General features: G+C 41.9%; 1 protein-coding gene across 5 annotated transcripts in view; it reads left to right on the top strand.

Annotated features, from left to right (window-relative positions):
- The window catches only part of LOC144825246 (F-actin-capping protein subunit alpha-1-like), a 523,698-nt gene that overhangs the window by 315,604 nt on the left and 191,151 nt on the right, over nucleotides 1–16,943 (top strand). The gene's annotated exons all lie outside the window — the stretch shown is intronic.

Genomic DNA, 16,943 nt, shown 5'->3' on the forward strand with positions numbered 1-16,943 from the left:
CACATGTGAGGACTGCCTTCGACATAGATAAGTTGATAAACACCAAAGTTAGGAAGCTGGAGTTGCCTAGGCAAGATGATCATCAAAAAACTGCCAGAAAAAGAGAAGAAGCTGCATGTAATAGAAACACAATCCATATTCATTGTGTGATTGATGTGCTGTACAGCAGCCTGTCAGTGGTATATGTAAATTTTATTTTCCTTCCCAGGCACCATAAGGATACAAATGTATCACTTCATGGACAATTGTTAGATCATTTTGTCATAGTTCATCCTGGGCTGAAAGCTGGCATCGATCAAAATGGTAAATGCAACACACCTGGAACCTCACACCTCTGCTCCACATCCACTGCTTGCCACTTAATCAAGAAATACACAGAGATGATAATCTCAAACTCTGTACTTGGATAAAATGCATAGGTATGTAACTTCTGTAGCAATTACAGGATTATTACTCCATTGCATAATTACATTAATAATAAACAATTATATAGCACAAAATGATATTTTCCTCATACTGCATATTTGACAATTTTAATGCAGTAAATAACTAGTTTTACTATCACCTGATTTAATGGTTTTTAATTCATCTACTTCGGAATGATGGGCAGCTGAGTCAGCCATGCCAAGATTCAAACGATGACTAGCAGATCACCGCGTGTATTATCAGCGAGCATTCAACTCAGTGAACCATTGTGCCACCTTACATACTGAATTGTTTTTGGCTCTAATTAAGTGGTTAATGATTAATGCGACTTACAGATACCATTTTACTGACCGTAGAATGATACGTTTCAGTTGCTGGCTGACTATATGCAGTTGTTTGCAAAGGGGTCAAACTGCACTCAGCTACTTTTCCGTTATTGTAACTTCTGACCTACAGTCTACATAAATAATTCTCAAGCAGTGCATTAGCCCACTGAGCTCCCTTGCATAATCTGCAAATATGTGACGTTGATATTGCAATGCTCTATAATATATATATTAACCATCAAAGCTGAACCTGTAACAGAGATTACTCTCTATGGTCATAAAGAGGTGTAAGGAGATGCAAGGAGATGCAAGCGAGTCAACAGCATTCCTTTAGATGAGCTGGGAAAGGCCTGCGTGAAGGAAGGTACCATGCCCTGAGTTTAGGATAGTTATTGTTCTACAGTGGCACCCTTAAAGAGCAGGGGACCGGCATATACCAAGAAGGTGTAAGCTAAGCCTCCCATAAAGGCAAGCCTGCAGACATTACCCCATTAAGGTGGATAGCAGCCTACTGTTTCAAATGAAAAAGTATCCATGTACGTGCTCTCAACATCCTTCTGTGACGCAAGAGGACAGAGGCTGTCCGGGTATTCAGGCACACAACTTAGAGGGAACGCAGGTCATGAGTCCTATAGACAAATCAGAAATCTCAATTACTAGACTTCAAGCAGACCTCTTTAAAATGCCTGTTTGTAATGGGCTTAAATATGTTCTTGTGACGTTCTGCTTGTTTTCTAAATGTGTCAAAGCCTGTCCTACTGGAAGAAGTAACGCTATGACAGTAGCCAAACTCTTATTGAGAGAGTTAATACCACAATTTGGCTTGCCATCTTCCATTAAAATAGATAATTTTAAGAAAGTGATCCTATGCAGTGCATTTCAAATTTAACAAAGGCTTCACTGCAGTTATCACTCACAATTGTCAGGAGTGGTTGAAAAGATGAATGGCACCATCAAAAACAAACTTGCTAAAGTGTGTGCCTATACAATCGTAAGTGGCTGATACTCTTCCTTTTATTCTCATGAGTATTAAAAGGACTCCAAATAAAAAGGTCTCCAGTCCCATGAAGTTTCAATGGGCAGAGTTATGTCAGCTGCGTACATTTCTTTAGCAACACTTGTATCAATAACTGATGATATCGTATTACATTACTGCAAAGGTCTGGCTGATGTGAACTCTGTTTCCCATCAGGTAAATTTGGATAAAGCACCAACAAGAAAAACTCACTGTCATCCAATACAACCGGCGATTGGATCCTGCTCAAGAAGCATGTTTGGAAAAGCTGCCTGAAACCGAGATGGAAGGGGCCACATCAAGTTGTGCTTGTGACTAACGCTGCTGGGAAGTATTCTGGAATCCCATAGTGGATCCGCGCAGCTCACACACGAAGAGAGATGATGGTGGGTGAAGAGTTGGTAACAACTACAATTAATTCACAGAGCCAAGCTTAAGTTTACAGCGTGGATTCAGAGGTGGGGAGAGGTAAATCCTGAAGTTGATGAAAGTGTGGATCCTGGTGAGGTTACCAGTAGCTAATTTCAATTAAAAATTAGAGTGAAGAATTGTTGAAAAATCACAAGCAGCAGGAAGAAATGATCTCTGATACAGTTCATAAAAACTCCAGCTGAAAATTCTAGTCTTAAGAACCCCAAGGTAAAGAAGCAATTCACAGTAAGGCAAATGACAGATGCTGATCAAAGTACAAATTCAACTGTGAGTGAAGAAGATTCAGCAGTAGTCACAAGTGAAGAAACAAAAAATTGAGAGTGCATTGAGGAGATAAGTCGCCAAAGGCAGTGAAGACAACTTGCAAAAGAAGACATTGGAAGAATGAAGAGCAGAGTCGATTAGAGAAGACTCAGAAATAATTGAAATCAATTCTGAGAAGAATAACAACGAATCACTAAGAGATCAATAAGAAAGAGAATTCCAAACTGTACTCATCATCTTAGTGGGTATATCTAGCATCTCTGTCCAAAGAAGAAGGATCAGATGTGGAAGTCTAGAATATCACAAACGGTTGTCGATTAATTTTTAAATATGAACTGAAAGAAGGAGAAAAACTGGTCATTTTTGCAAAATCTGATAGCTGTGACATTTTTAAACTAAGATTTTGAACTCTGCATGAAAATCATTGGTTTGCCTTTTGCCAATGTACCTAAATGTAGAAAAAGTGTCTATGAGCTAAACAAAACTTTGAAGTTGGCTGATTTGGGCTTTTTGACCATTTTTTTTTTTTTAAAAACGAATCTTGACGAATTATTATTTTTGTCATAATTGTCATTTTTGATCTCAAGAGAAATGACATGCAGCAGATGCTGTAAAGTTGTCATTTTGAATAACAGTGATAATAATAAAAATAGATTTAATTGGCTTCATGTTGTGCTAAATTTCTCCAGTTGTATATGTTTTATCACAAGTTATATTAAAAACAGTTCACATTGTAATTGGACATGATACACTGACATATGAGAAACGATTAGTGAGCAACTTTGAGAATAACATTTATGCAAACTTATTGAAATTATATATAGAAAACATAGCTGTTGAGAGCTGTTTTGTGTGTACTTTTCCACCTTCTTCTGAAAGGTGAAGAATCCACATACTATTGATTAACAATGTCCCACGGTCATATCATGTTTTTGTTAGTATATTTAATAAGCAAGATTTGTTGTTGCCATATTTGTCAGATTTCAATGCTTTGCTGGAAGACCTTCCAGTTTTTGGAAATGCTCGGGGTTCAAAAACCTGTATTAAATATTTCAACTCAGTAGCACAAATTGATTAGAATTTTAAAACAAGTAAAAGGGAGTATGTGTGCAGTTTGAGTAAAGAGGAGCATTAATTTATTAAAGAAAGTAATGAGAAGAGAGTGAATATTTTGAAAGGATGGAAGGAAAATTAGGGAACAGATTAAGACTGAAGAGGAATTTTGGACTTCAAATTTGCTTCCAAGATTGTGATTGGAGCATGAGAGGAACGGTAAATTATGCATGATCTGTCATGAACCTACATTAGGTAGATCAAAAGAGTTTGTGGGAAACAGTGAGTATGAAAGAAGTTATGTTGTTAGTGGTGAATTTCTGCTTTGTAAAGAAAAATGACATAGAGGAATTTACTTTAACCTACCTCATAATGAGTGGGTAGTTGTCTTGTTTAGGTATTTCCAAGGGTTTACCGGGTGAGTGAGGGAATGATATTGTTGCTTTCAAGAGAGTGAGATGAGGGTTTGGGCAAATCGTGCTAGAAGTATTTGGAACTATGATTGCATCTTTTAGAGTGGAATAAATCATGTGAAAATTAGAAGATTATCTATGCTTATGTATCAGCTGCTTCTAACATTGCTGGTGCGATAACTAAGATAAAGATTGAATTAATTGCTTTGCATGCCATGATTATGCAAAGCGACCTAGCACTATAAATCCTTCTTGCGAAGAAATGCAGAGCTTGCAGGGTTTTGACGGTGAGAGTTTGCGGTACCTTCATCCCAGATAACAGTAGGGCAAAAAATCTAATGTTTCAAATAATAATAATGTTTCTCATTAAGTCAAAGATTTTGATGGATATGGCTGATGGGAGTCTGTGGATTCCTGGGTTGGTGAGATTGTAAAGGGATTTAGCTAGGTTGTAAGTGGTTGGGTAGGGGCATGTTAAGGGCTACACTAACACCTGTGATTATTGTTTTATTGCTGCAGTTCTTCTGTTTCTCTTGTTCACATTTTCTTAATTAATATTTTGAAAATGTGGTGTAAAGAGAAAAAGATGTCATTCAAAATGAAAAGGTATGAGATAAAGATGGAAAATGCCAGAAATCAAGTATTTAATCAACTTAAGATGTTTAAAGAATTGAAACACAGGAGACTAGAATGTGATGTGACTGCATTATAAATAGTTTGAGGTTTTAGTAATGATAGAATCATCAAAGGGGAGAAATTGTAGGAACTTTTGTGCATTAATCAAGAACCTGCGTTATTAACAGTGAGCGTAACATTCATTTAATTACACATGTATGTGTTAATATGATCTTATTGCAGCTAAAAATATTTTCATATGATGCGTGAAAGTGAATTGTTGCAGGGATTCTGCAAAAGTACATAACTGTGTGCAGGAAATGGGATCTTGGTGTATAGGGACTGAGTCATCCCACCACCTTAGTACCCACAAACCCAGGACTGACTAGCTATAGTGTCACACTTGCTCCCCTGCTCATGCCCCCAGAACCAAATGATTAGAAACCCCTGAACACAACACTCCCAATTCTCTCAGGAATCGCAGTAACAAGACCAACCTTTTCACTCACTCTCTTGTACTCGTCCACAATAAGATCTGACGGAGACTGACATGAAACAGGTTAAAATATTTATTTTAAGTAACGTGTCGTAACATGCACTATACTCGCCACAACAAGCAAGAAAATGCATAGTACAAATATTGTCAGATTAGCAGTCAGTCCATAATTCATGATGGGAGATGCCATCATAGAAAGACAATGGAGAAAGGACTATAGTGTTAAACCTCCCTCCCCTTGTTAAGAAGAAGTATTATTATATTTTTTTACAAAGACTATTGTGGCGAGACCGCCTCCTCGTATTGAGCCTGATGTCTTTGGTACAGTTTTGGCGAATACTCGACCTGGCACCTAACTGGCTGTCCAGAGCAGTGGAGTATTTCTCCACACCCCAGGTTCACAAAAGAGTGAGGAAATGATTTGATTTGATTTTTATTTTTGTAAAGCGCGCGATTGCCCGTGGGCGTCTTGGCGCTGGATCTGATTTTCAGGAGACACATGGTCCAGTTTGCTCAGGTCCCAACCCTGGTTCTCGAAGATTTTAAAAGATTTTTAAAAATCCTGTAAAAAATTAGAACGCTCCTGGAGACTGTCATACTGTCCGCTAGCTAAAATTGCACTCAGGAAGGCCCAGCACAACTACTATTCCATGATCAAGTTGGCTAAAGGCCACTTTTTTGCGGAGCGTATTGCTCAATCAAAAAACAATTCTGAGGAAATCTTTGCTATAGTACAAAACTTTTTGAATCCATGTGCAGAACAGATGGCTTCACCTGGCTCAAACGACTGGTGCAAGCAGCTCTCGGATTTTTTTATTGATAAAATCCAAGCCATACAGGATAGCTTTGGGACTGTCACCCATCGGCAGGTGACCTACTTGCCTCAGACGGCAGTGGACTTTGATTTAGCTCGCCCCTGTCTGACTACGTTTACTCCCATTCCGCTGTCAGACACTTTGGCCATACTGCAATCGCTTAAATCAAGGTCTCCCTTGGATCCTTGCCGAGCTAGATTATTGGCGACGGTGGCAGAGGTAGTCAACCCCGAAGTTAATCAAATTGTTAATTTGTCCCTCAAGGACGCCACTGTCCCTTCTGAGTGGAAACAGGCTAAACTCCTCCCTTTGTTGAAAAAGCCCTCACTCAACCCTGTTACCCCGGCTAGTTACAGCCCTTTTTCACTTCTTCCTAAGGTGTGTGAAAAGGCTGTGCATAAACAGCTCTCGAAGTTGGTGAAAGCTCGGGCGTTCTTCACCCTGCCCTGTTGGGCTTTAGGGCCTTCCATAGCACTGAGACGGCCCTAGTGGAGGTGTCGGAGGTTACTAGAGAGTGCCTGGATGCTGGCGGCAGAGCGGCTCTGCTTCTCCTAGACCTCTCTGCCGCATTTGAAAAGTGTCACATTGCCAAATTTTGGCACCGTTGTCTCATATTGGCATCTCTGGCCAGGCATCAATTCGCTGTATGGTGACTCAGTAAAACAACCCAAATGACCAGCTAGCAATAGCAACAGCAGGCAAAATATTAGGGAAATAAACCTTGAGGAGGAAAAAGACCAAATCTACCAATACGCATTGATCTTCATGGATACAAGTATCAATAAACAAATTCAGAAATGCAAAGCCCCAACGGTATCCCTGAATCAGTCTCAAGCACGATGTCAAGTTCTGGTGTACATCACTGTAAAAGCTCTTTAGAACTTGCCCCTGACAGTTACCCCCTTATTACTCTTATGGATGTTGAGGCTAAATACTTTGCCTTGCTACTGCTGAAAGATCTCGAAGCAAGGGCAAATTCAAATAACCAATTACTACTCAATGAAACTGGTTTTAGACCGTTCTCCGGTACCTCTGATAACCTGGTAGCCATCATGTTGCCTGTAGCAAAACAAATAAGGAAAGGAGAGCTTCTCTACTGCTGTTTTATAGACTACAGAAAAGCCTTCAATCATGTAAATTGCAAGATGCTCTGTTACAAACTCACTGCATGGCAAATTCCATCACCTCTACTATGCGGCATTTAACTGCTATATTCTGATACTTGGTCAAAGAAACATGAAAAGCAGGGCTAGCTATCCAAGCAGGGAATAATCTAACAAACACAACTTAACGGAATCACAAAACTAATTTGTATAAAGAATTACTAAAAATAATTCTCTACAACCATATAGCTTGTTTTCAGCCAATCATTTATTTTATATTATAATTTTTTGTCATGTTTATCTATTTAAAGTGCAATTGCGGGTTATACAATGATCGAAAAAGTTTTTAAAATCACGGATATATTCAACACTGTGCACAAAAGGTATACATAGATATATATATACATAGAGACCTTACAACAGAAGACATTTTTAATTATTGACCTATCAAGATCACAATTTAGGACCAATGTATCCCTAGTGGTTATCCGTATTCTTTCAAAGGTGTATAATCCACATGCAAGGTAGCCTAGAGAGAAGACATCTAACTCTCTTTTGTGCCAACCTACTCTTTTTACTCAACATAAACAACTGTAAATATTCATCTTAGGTTGACTCCTTTAAATCAAAATAGAGTTGAAGCGTTTCAGCCTGTATGATTTCAGAGGCCTCATCAGCACCAGTGGTTGATAGTTGACCGTAATTCTTGACACGGCGCTATGCTTAGCACACACTTTGTTTTTAAAGAGTATGTGCATGTGGAGTGCTCTTAAATGCATTTCTTCAAAGTACTATTCTTATTGGAATGGCTGTGTCTCTGATGCTGTAGAGGAGTCAAACATCAAGTCAGAGTGGCAAACAGAGACAACTGAATTTGTCTGCGGTTCAGCGAAGTTTGATGCATGAGCATGAGTTTGAAGTGGGCCCGGTGGCCTACTCCCTGGCAGTGCAACATCTCAGTAGGTGAAGCGTGTCTATTTGCCACTCCGTCCTGATGCTTGACCCCCTCACGGCATCAGTGACACAACCTTTCCTATGCTACTGGGGATGCTGTTCAATTTCTTATACATTTTGCTGCACATTTGGGAGGGACTTAGTTTATTTCAGATTTTACCTCCTATTCTGTGTAGTATCTATTACTGAGAGCATTCACCACAATGTTTTATGCATTTAAATGACATGTGCTCTATTTGTATCCTACAATTTCTGGATTTCTCCTTTTGAATTTTCATATTAATCCTTCATGGTTATACTAATTCCAATCTTAGAACTCACTTATTTAGCCAGTCCTTCCGTACTAGTCTGTTTTTTGATATGCTGATTTGCATCTTAGCTTTGGAGACACTGCCTTATGAAATTGAGGTTACCACAGTCCACCCAACCAGTGGGCATGCTATTGGGGTGTAAGATTTTAGGAGTACAGCCAGCCCCTACGTAGGCGTTATAGCCCATAAGGCAGGGTGCATGACATTTAAAAGTAGAGTAGAACATGTAAACATGTTTAATGTTCCACATTTCCTTACAATGAAATGCCATTTTCACTTTAGCAAGGTTAGCTGTTCCATAGGTAAGTTTTGAGGTGCAACATTAAATTTAATAATGGTATCTCTGGAAAGGAAAAACAAACACATTTCATGCTTGGATTTTTTGAGATATAACACAATCAGATTCTTTATAAACATTTTGGGAAAATGCACTTTCAGAAAATTAAGGTTTCACTACCTGTGGAGGCCCATTTGCATGAGTTCTAACTGTCACCTAGGTGCTTATTACCCACCTGAAGGGGTGTGGATGCTGGCCCCAGAGCTGGACAAGGGCTTGGGTCTGGGAAGGTGTGTGTGTTCCTCTGGCAGTATGACCATCTAGGCTGTGCCCAGAAGCTTAACTACCTTCAAAGAGACCAACCCTGGCATAGGCAAATGTTGGCTGATACCTGGGCAGGACGCTACTTTGTGTCTCAGTCAGGCAGGCACCAATCAATGTGGCAGTGTAGCTGTTCCCAGAACTGGTTTACAACATACACAGAGGAGCGGTGCTCATTTTCATGGCCATACCTTTGAGCAAAGGAGCTCTGAACAGGAAAGAAGGTATTTGCCTTCTTGGTTTTATTTAGAGAGGGACACAGTAGGATTGTTTGCAGTAGGGCACACAAAATAGCTACAAAGTGGGTAGTGTTGCACATGGGAGCATTTGCTCCATTGATTGGGGAGGAGCCAGACATCACCCCCACCCACAGGCTGGTGCCAGGCATAAATGTGGCATTCACAGTACCCTCTTCAGAACACTTGCGAGACCTGTGGAAAAACAGAAGAGGATTGAACCGGCTGTCTGTTACCCGAAAAGAGCCTAGAAGAAAGGACCTGTCATCACTTTTCCACCTAGGACATTGAAGTGGACTGCTAGGATCATGATGTCAATCTATTCATGCTACAGAGACACAAAAGCTACAAGTGTCCTTTTTCTAGCTGACATGCTCCAACCAGACCGGCCCTGGATCTATTTCTGGCCTTTGCTGGCGTGAGACATCTCTCCAAGGCCTTGGACCTTTGGTTGGTGTCAAAGTGTACTCCTCAAATATTCTTCAGAAATCTGGAACTTAGAAGCTTTTGGCATCAAAAATTTCCAGAGGACTCGGACCAAACTGCCAAGCCGATCCAATGAAAGTGCATTGCTGATTGGCAAAAGGTTCAAGTTGCTTTTGCTCAGAGCTTTTCTGCAGCAGCAAATCTGATTCAGAAGGACTTCCAGAAGAAGATATCCAGCCTTGTGGAGCCCTCTCCGACCCTCTTCAGATACAGCCTGAAACCGTGCCTCATTAGAAGAATATGAGCACTAAACAAATTACTAAATCTGAAGGTAGAAATGTTCACTGGGTCAAGGAGCCAAAAGTATCTGACCTATGAGGGACCTTCTCTGGGTGTGAAATTCAAATTTCTTCTGACTTTAAGCTTTCCCACCAAAAGTCAACAGCTTCACTCAGTTGGACCTCGACCAACAGTTATCTGACATTGTGGAGCCCTCTTTGACCAGAACCTGCTGCCTTGCTCCTTGCTCCACTCAGGATTTGTAACTTCCATTTCAGAGACTAAGTCCAAAGGTAATGCTTCTAACCTGATTTCTGTATCCGACTCATGCTACATAGTGATCAGCCTTAACTTGAAGCTGGAGACCAACAAAGCACAGCCATATGGCCGAGGTTGGAAATTAATGCTTTTTGGCACAATATATACCAACATATACCTAACATAACATATACATTTAAAAAAAATCATACCTCTGGTTCCCCCATTGACGTTTTGTTGTTTTGTGGTATATAAATAAATAATACCGGATCTAGGTTTGACTGGACATAGTAATATCAGATAGCTCAATAAATAAGAGTCAAGATTCGAGGTAGTAGGAGTTTGCAGGTTTTAATACAGCATAAAGGACAGGAACAGGACAACCTGCACGGGAACAGGATGGCAGGGCCCTGCAGGGGGGACAGGGAATGAGCGCGCCAGGGAAAAGGAATCGGCGTAACATTTAATAACGGTACACAAGCATATATACTAAAACAGTTGCATTACAGTGAATACAGTAGGCGGAGCAGTGGGTGTGGTCAATATCAGTCGCGAAAGATAAGGGTGAAAGTGGGTGTAACAAGAGGCGTATACATGGACATGTGATGTAAACGTAACAGAATATGTCATAAATGGGGCGGAAACATGGAGGGGGCTACCTAAGGAGCCGGGACCTCTAACCTAATCGTGCGCGCAAACTGACAATGACGTGTTACTAGGAGAAGCTGGGGGCTATGAACTCTGCGCTAGGAGTAAAGACTGAAGTCTGGAGAGTCAGGGCGACATGTACCTAAACCCTATCTAGTATCTAATGTTTAGAGGACATGTTGATATAAACTAAGAGTCAGGAGGGGAGAGGCTAACAGACTCTAAGACTGGAGCATGCATTATTCTACATGTAGTGCGTGTTGAGGAATATTAAATGACCATTAATACAGTATTTCTCCTACATGGAGACGTAAAGGCTAGACAATGACGGAAACTATTGATGCGATTCAGTAGCTTAGGAATGCAGAGAAGGAGGGCTGGACTGATAACTAGAATCATAACATACTCTTGGCAGACTCGTAGGCAGAGCCAGGCCGAGCCGGGCACTGCGAGGCAGGAAGTAAGTGAAGGGTCGAGGATACAGGTGGGGGCTGTATCGCTCCTCAGCGAGGGTTCAGGAGACAGGAGCTGAATCTGGTGTCCGGGCCCTTTTGAGGCCTAGAAACGGGGACTTTTCAATGAAATAACGTGCACACTGAGAAACGTGGCAACGTAACTTTACATAGGCCTGATACTCGTAGCTTTCACGAGAATTGGAAACTAGCATACTAGAGATGGACACAACTGTAATTGCGTCTTTAATCGAACATGGGGGATACATATGCATATTAATCATGCACACATAACATAAGATGGGGGACACGTAGGGACACAGAACATGGCAAAATTTACTTTTCCACATTCCCTCCTTGTCACTACGTTTCCATCAGGAAACATCAATATTCATGATACCATCTATCATTTCATACAGTATCATTTGCTCGTCTCGAATTGTCTTGGAACTGGATTTAGAACGGGACTTGGGGCTAGGAATACAAGAGGTAGCACAAATGCCGCAAATCGCAGGGCCACATTGTAAACAGAGGCAGCAACTGAATATGATCGCTACTGCAATACCTAGAAAGGACAATACTTTCCATTCCCAGGCGGAAATTATATTCCAGAACCAACCGGACCATGTCCAGGTGCCTGGATCTTGGTGTAACATATGGGCAATTTTATGAAGTCTGGTTATAGCTGAATAAACAGACGGTGCGTTATTAGGAATGAAAATGCAGCAACTAGATCCGATGACTCTACATGCTCCGCCCCTATCGGCCAGTATGACGTCAAGGACGAGACGATTCTGGAGCACGACAATTCTCATAAAGGATTGCTCTTCGGTTAAGTTACCTAGAGCAGAGGTAGTCTCAATCACTACTGCTTCAAGGGTTCTCGTTAATCTACGTATCAGTTTACTATTCACGACAGTACCTAAATAGGGGAAGACACCTTTATTGATATCTATGTATTGTTCTAGAGCAGTTTCAGTATAATCGACAATCGGGAGGTCTCTTTTGTGTCTAGTATGTACTAGGTGGGAATTCCTATGATAGTCAGGTGGGGCTAGAAAAACTGGTGGCAGTAGGAAGGCAATGTAACAGGTTCCCTCCCAATCGAGGGGCAGACGAACATATGCGGTCTGACCACAAACAAAATAAGAATGACGTGAAGCTTTGAAAATAGATTTCCTGCTGTCACTATACTTGACAATAGTAGTACAATCACTATGGCCTACATGTACGGAACCATTCTTTCGGACACATAATTCACCTTTAACTGGTAGTACTGACATAGCAGGTAAGTCTGGAGTAGTATCAGACTGAACATTCAGGACCATGAAATTCGAAGAATAATTACCCAAATTATAAACTTCATTTTCTAGATCTAACCCTGTTCTGTGGGGCAGACCTTGCTTGCCTGGGAAACATGTACTGTTAAGAAAAGACATATCTGTTGAGGATGATGTTAACGTGGACCATGCTCCACACGAACCGTTATGTGAAAATGGATAAGGAAACAGTGGCAGAACTCCCTTCGATGTCTGGAAAGGGGGAAGTCGACCACACACCCAACAATTAGTGGCATTGCTGGTCTGGTGTGAATAATGTAACATGCGGATAAAGGAATTATTACGCATAGCAAGACGATATGAGAGTTCATGAGGAGGTAGATCACTAAACTTGTGCTCTACTGTAGCATTAGCAGACTCATTTACATTAGAAACTGGAAAACACAAATAAAATGCATAACTTGTGCAGGTAATCATAAGGCTGAGATATAGCAGAAAACATAAAATAATAGTGCAACTTTTAGAGTTCTCACTAACTCTCTCTCTGTGGGGGTCTATTATATACATGTCAGAAACCGGTCTAACCGTTTCACCTAGGGGAGGACTTAGACAATCAAACTGGCTGACTTATTTTACTAGACCTTAATTTTAGCTTGTACTCCTGCTGCGGAGTTTTCTCTAACAGGGAGGAATCTGTATCATTGTCTTTTGCGGGACAGTCCTTAAGAATAGTACTTTGGCAATCCTTAAAATCCTCGGAAATGTTCTTGGAAACAGTCTTTAGTCCGTAAAAATTTTTCACATGAGACAGGTGGACCCAGCCCTTCCTGCCTTCCAGCTTGACGGCAGTACGGGTGGCCAGGAGGACTTGCTTGGGCTCCTTCCAGCGGGGCTCCAGCGGACTTGAACGATCAAAGTTCCTTACAAGAACCAAACTTCCAGGAACGATTTCATGAGGTGCCACCTCGGTATTGTCTGGAAATGCGGCGGCAACCTGTGAACGACAAGAGTGTAGGGCAGACATCAAGGAAGCTAGGTAATCTGTCAGCATATTACTTGAAACATCGGTAATACTTCGGGGTCTAGGTGTACCCCACATGTTAGGGGGGCGGCCGAATACGACCTCGTACGGGGACAGACCTGATCTGGAATGCGCGACCATGCGCATATAGAACAGAGCGACTGGCAGGGCTACTAGCCAGTCTACACCTTTCTCTTTACATATTTTAGCAATACGGATTTTCAGGGTCTGGTTATGTCTCTCTACTAGACCGGCTGCTTCAGGATGGCGTACACAATGGAACTTCCACTGGTACCCTAACAAAAGGGAGATATGTTTCATGAGCTCAGATGAGAATGGCTGGCCGTTATCAGAATATACGACCCTAGGGAGTCCATAGCGGGGGAAGAATTCACGAACCAACTGCTTGGCAGTGGTCGCGGCTGTGTAATCTGGGACTGGATATGCTTCTGTCCACCTGGACAAAGCGCATACAACTACAAGGACATACTTGAAACCTCGACATCGCTCCATCTGAATTTAATCCATCTGGAGGACTTCAAAAGGGTGGTCAGGGGGCTGGAATCCACCTTGTTCCACCGGGACACTTTTACCTGGATTAAACTGGCAACATATCATACAGGTACGGACCTTCTGCTTGGCTGCAGCTCGTAAATGCTTGTTGAACCAAATGTTCTGGATACTATCTATCATAGCTTTTTCTCCTAAATGTGCTGGACTATGTGCGGTATTGATAATGACTTGAACCATAGAGTCGGGGAGAAACCATGTGGCTTTTCCCTTCGTTACCCATCCCTGATCTGTCTGGACCCCTCCTTGTTCGGACCATTTCTTGATTTCATCGGGAGTAGCATGTAACTGGATATCTATGACATCTTGAGTGGGGTCCTTAACTGTCATACAGGTAGTCAGATCTGAAGTATGTGTCTGTGTCGGATTAACTGACATGTCTGGAGTCTGTGCTGTAAGCTTGGCTGTGCGATCTGCTAGATCATTACCTTGAGAAACAATGTCTGTAACTTTCGTATGTGCTTTGCATTTCATGATGGCAATGGATGTCGGTAAATGTATGGCATCTAACAGAGCTTGAATAAGGAGACCATGCTGAATCTTGGTTCCATGAGAAGTCATGAAACCTCTCTCCTGCCAGAGCACTCCGAAGTCGTGTACAACTCCGAATGCGTAACGTGAATCTGTGTAAACATTAACTTTCAGGTTCTTGGCGTGTATGCAGGCTTGAGTCAGAGCAACTAGCTCTGCTGCTTGAGCAGACAGGGTGTCAATACGATGTGTCTCTATAACTTCAGTGTCAGTAGTCACTGCATACGCGGCTACTAGTTCTCCTGTACTTGTTCTCATACATGAACCATCCACATAAAGTGTCAGGTCGGGATCTGGTAATGGAATATCCGTCAGATCTTGTCTTGGCTTAGTCATAGTGTTAACTACTTCCACACAGTCGTGTGTGGCAGGATTCGAATTAACTGACGGTAACAGTGTAGCAGGATTTAGAACGTTGCAGCGTCTGATTTCTATGTGTGGCTGGAACAGTGTCAGTTCATAACCTGTTAAACGTGCAATTGTCAAGTGCTGAGTCTGTGTTCGGTTTAAAAGAACTTCCACGGAGTGTGGAACTTGTACTGTCAAGGAATGTCCTAATACTATGGAATCACTTTGTCTGATAGCTAGTGCTGTGGCTGCAACTGACTTGAGGCAAGCAGGCAGAGCCTGGGCTACAGGATCTAGTGTGCTCGAAAAATAAGCACAGGGCTTGTACTGTCCTGCTTGATCTTGTGTGAGAACAGATAATGCTGTACCTTCACGTTCTGTGACGAAAAGTGTAAAAGACTTACTGTAGTTCGGTGTCGCTAGAACTGGAGCTTGGCATAAAGCTTTCTTTAACTCATTGAAACTAAGTGTATGTTCAGATGTCCAAGGGAGGACAGTCGATACGGCTGCCTCCTGTGTCGTTAACTGTATCAGTGGCTTAGCTAGAAATGCATACTGAGGAATCCATTGTCTGCAGTAAGAAGTAAGGCCGATAAAAGCACGTACCTCCTTCTGTGTCTTGGGCTGAGGAAGACTCGCTATTAACTGGATACGGTCAGGTGTCAACTGCCTACCCCTCTTGGACAGTAAGTGGCCTAAATAGATCACTTGCTGGACACATAATTGAAGCTTCGAAGGGGACACCTTGTGCCCCATCTCTGCAAGGAAATACAAAACTGTAAGGGATGCTCGCTCGCAAGCACGTTCAGAACGGGCTGTGATCAGTAGATCATCGACATACTGGAGCAGGGCAGTGTCAGTTGGCATGTGAATGTTGTCTAGTTGTCTCTTAAGTGCTTGACTGTAAATACTAGGACTCTCTGTGAAACCTTGAGGAGCTCGTGTAAATTGGTAGCTCCTTCCATTTAAACAAAATCCGAAAAGAAACTGGCTGTCTGGATGAATGGGGACACTGAAAAACGCGTTCTTGAGGTCTATGACTGTAAAAAATGAGGCTTCGGAATCAATGGCTGTCAATAGGGAAGAGATATCTGGGACAACTGGGTACTGGGGAATAATACATTTATTGAGTTCTCGAAGGTCAATCACTAATCGATATACTGGGGGTGCATTTGGATCAGTACGTTTCATGACTGGAATGATCGGAGAATTACATACATTGGAGTTAGTTTCTACAACTACTCCTTGAGCGATGAGCTCGTCAATAATTTTGGATAAGGCTGTTACAGCCTCAGGTGGCAATCTGTACTGTCTGATTCGTGGTAACACTACACCTGGCTTGAGAGTCACACGATGGGGTGTGATTTGCATATAACCTACATCAGTTGGACCTTGCGCCCATAAATGCTGTGGAACATTGGACAATCTCGGATCAAAATCTCGTAATACATAGTGACCCTTGAAGTCACGTAGAAACAGTCGTATTCCCTCTGGGGAGCAACATATGACTGCACCTAATTCTTTCAGTGTTTTAATGCCTAACAAATTTTCTGGACATGACTTCGTAAGTAACAGGTCAGTAGTGCGGGACAATGGACCTACTTCTAGAGTGACTGGCTTAGATATCTCGTTTACAATAGGCTTTCCTGAAAATCCAAGGGAAACATTTCTAGAGCCTGAGAGCGGAGCCCCTGGAACTTCGGCGTGACTGATGGTTGTCCTACTTGCCCCTGTATCAATCAGAAACTTTCTGTCTTTCCCTAATACTTGACTGTGAACATAGGGACCCTCTTGATCTACAGGTATCTCGATGAGAGGCAAGCCTACCTCCCTCTCTAGGCTGTTTCATGAATATGGCTGATACTCTGGATACTCGGACTGTGCATACTGTTACATCTGCTGTGTAACATGCTGTGTTGCAGCAATAGGCTGCGGCGCTGGAAATGTCTGTTGTGCATTCTGTGGCTGAGAAGTCTGTGAAACTTGTTCTTGTCTAGGCGGACGTGGTCTTTCTTTAGTCTTACCGGTAGCTATGTTGTGTTTCAGAACTGCACACTCGTTTATATAGTGACA

Source organism: Lissotriton helveticus, chromosome 3_1, assembly GCF_964261635.1.
Source record: "Lissotriton helveticus chromosome 3_1, aLisHel1.1, whole genome shotgun sequence".
NCBI lineage: Eukaryota > Metazoa > Chordata > Amphibia > Caudata > Salamandridae > Lissotriton > Lissotriton helveticus.